We start from the raw sequence: 3,470 nt of genomic DNA on the forward strand, positions 1-3,470 counted from the left end.
AAATCTGCACCAAATATACTCCTCTCCCCCACCTGAGTCCAACATAATGGTGTACGACATGACCTCCCATACAAGGCCTCATAAGGAGCCATCCCAATACTAGCCTGGTAGCTGTTGTTATAAGCAAACTCCACCAAGCTCAAGTGATCTGCCCAATGACCACCCCAATCCAGCACACACATCCTCAATAAATCCTCCAAAATCTGGATCGTCCTCTCTGACTGACCGTCAGTCTGAGGATGATAGGCTGTACTCATATGCACCTTCGTGCCCATCTCCGCCTGAAATGCCTTCCAGAACACCGAGGTGAACTTGGAATCTCTATCAGACACAATACTAGCAGGCACACCGTGCAATCTGACTATCTCCCTCACGTACTTCTTGGCCAAAACCGCTGCTCCATCAGTTTTCTTGATGGCCAGAAAATGCGCAGACTTAGTCAAACGGTCCACAATGACCCAAATAGCATCAAACGTCCTCGACACAGGCAAACCTACCACGAAGTCCATCGTGATCAAATCCCACTTCCACTCTGGAATGGGTAAACTCTGTAATAAACCACCAGGAACCTGATGCTCCGCCTTCACCAGCTGGCAAGTATCACACTTCGCCACCCAGTCAGCTACGTCCTTCTTCATCCCGACCCAGTGATAATACCGCTTGAGGTCACGGTACATCTTGGTCGCTCCTGGATGAATAGAGAACTTGCTCGAATGAGCCTCTCTCAGTATCTCCTGCCTCAAATCCTCACCCTTGGGCACACAGATCCGACCATGCACAAGGATAGTACCATTAGCAGAAACCTGATACTCTGCACCCGCAGCCTTAGAGGCATTCACCAGCCCCTCATCACTCTCCTGAGCTAACCTCACTCTGCTCAACAAATCTGCTCTATCAACTGCCTCCAAACCCAAAGGTTCTTGTGAGATAGCACACAAACTCAATGCACTAATCTCACCTACCAACACCTCCATATCCTGCTCCTGAGCCGAAGCCACCCGCTTCCGACTCAAGGCATCTGCAACCAGATTAGCTTTACCAGGATGGTAAGCTATGTCCAAATCATAATCCGCTACTAACTCCATCCAACGCCTCTGCCTCAAATTCAGCTCAGGCTGAGTAAAAATGTACTTCAGACTCTTGTGATCTGTAAATACCTGTACCTTCCCACCATACAGATAGGATCTCCAAATCTTAAGAGCAAAGATCACTGCTGCCATCTCCAAATCATGAGTAGGATAATTAGCTTCATGCTTCCGCAACTGCCGCGAAGCATAAGCTATAACCTTCCCCTGCTGCATAAGTACACAACCCAACCCCACTCTAGAAGCATCTGTATACACAACATAAGGCTCGTCCTGCTCAGGCAATGCTAACACCGGCGTGGTAGTCAACATCTGCTTGAGACTTGCAAAACTTGCCTCACACTCTGGTGACCACACAAACGGGACATCCTTCCCTGTAAGCTTAGTCATCGGCTGAGCCATACTCGCAAAACCCCGAACAAACCTCCTGTAGTAACCTGCTAACCCCAGGAAACTCCGAATCTCAGTGGCACTCTGCGGCCTCGGCCACTCCCTGATGGACTGAATCTTCTCTGGATCCACTGAAACTCCCTCAGCTGAAACAATATGACCCAAGAACCCCATCTCACGCTGCCAGAAACTGCACTTACTCAGCTTAGCAAACAACTTCTGCTCCCGCAGCTTCTCCAACACTGCTCTCAGATGTACTGCATGCTCCTCAGGACTCTTAGAATATACCAGGATGTCGTCGATGAAAATGATGACTGACACGTCCAGAAACTCCTGGAACACGCTGTTCATCAATCTCATAAACGCAGCTGGCGCGTTTGTCAACCCAAACGGCATCACCACAAACTCATAGTGCCCATATCTCGTCCTGAAGGCTGTCTTCCTCACATCTGCCTCATGAATAGGGATCTGATGATAACCTGAAGCCAAGTCGATCTTGGAGAACCAAGTAGCACCCCTCAACTGATCCAACAACTCATCAATCCTCGGGAGAGGGTACTTGTTCTTCACAGTAACTCGGTTCAAACCCCGGTAGTCAATACACAACCGAAAACTCCCATCCTTCTTCTTAACAAACAACACCGGAGCTCCCCACGGTGAACAACTAGGACGGATAAAACCCTTGCCCAACAAATCCTCCAGCTGCTTCTTCAGCTCTGCCATCTCTGCTGGAGCCATCCTGTAAGGAGCCTTGGATAACGGCATCGTCCCCGGTTCCAGCTCAATGGTAAAAGGATCCGACCGAGATGGTGGTAATCCCTGCAATGACTGGAACACATCCTCAAAGTCCTCCACAACCGGAATACCGCTAACCGTAGACTTCCCCACTGACTCTGGCATAGATATAGTAACCAGATAGGCCTCACGGCCCTTCTCGATCATCTTCCCTGCCTGAACGGCTGAGATCACGAGACTCCCCGAAGTCGGTCTAATACCCTGAAAAACCAACTTCCCTCCTGGACGCTCAAACTCCACTCTACCCCGATAGCAATCCAAATGCACCTTATACCGATGCAACCAATCCATACCAAGAATGACGTCATACAACTCCACTGGACTGATAAGCAAATCCGCTGGCCACGACTCTCCTGCGATCTGAATATCAACTCCTCCAGCTCGTCCAATAACCCTCAGAAACTTGCCTCCAGCAACTCTGACAACTCCTGAACGCTCTCCAGAATCCCCTCTGATCCCCGCACTCACGGCACACTCCGGAGTAATGAAGCTATGAGAAGCTCCAGAATCAAACATAACATGGGACTTAAACCCGCCCACCAACAAGGTCCCTACACAAACCTCATGTGTTGAGAACCTAACACTTGACCACAAACAAAAACAAATATAATCTGAACTATTAAATTGACTAAGTTCGAATCTCAAAAGTTATACATGTGATCGCTCCTGCACTAGTGCCACCGGGCTCCTGAGTCGAGTACACCTGTGACGTCGGCTCGATCCAACCCACCGGCTGCACACCGTGCTGTACACCCTGCTGCACCCCTGGCTGAGTTCCAGCCTGCAACACTGCTACTGCCCTCTGCTGCAACTTGGGACAACGAGGCTTGATGTGCCCCATCTCTCTGCAGTAGTAACACACTCGAGTATCTATCCGCGGCTCCGTCACCGCCCGCTGCTCTATCACTGCCCGCTGCTCACCTCTCTATGGACAGCTAGTCACCTTGTGGTCCCTGCTACCACACCCAAAGCATTTCGCACCCCCGTGCCTCGATCTCTGCATAACATCAAACTTCCTCTTATGCCCCTGCGCAGGCTTGCAGCCCTTGCTAGGAACAGAAAGCGGCTGAGACTGCTGTGGCTGCACCGAAGAACTGACCACAACCACCTGTGACCTCAAGTCATCCTCTATCCCAGCTGCAACCTCAACCAACTCTGCTCTCATAGCATAGCTCCTCACTCTGCACCGAGTCCTCAAAT

The sequence above is a fragment of the Camelina sativa genome, chromosome 15 (genome assembly GCF_000633955.1).
Source record: "Camelina sativa cultivar DH55 chromosome 15, Cs, whole genome shotgun sequence".
Taxonomy (NCBI): Eukaryota; Viridiplantae; Streptophyta; class Magnoliopsida; order Brassicales; family Brassicaceae; genus Camelina; species Camelina sativa.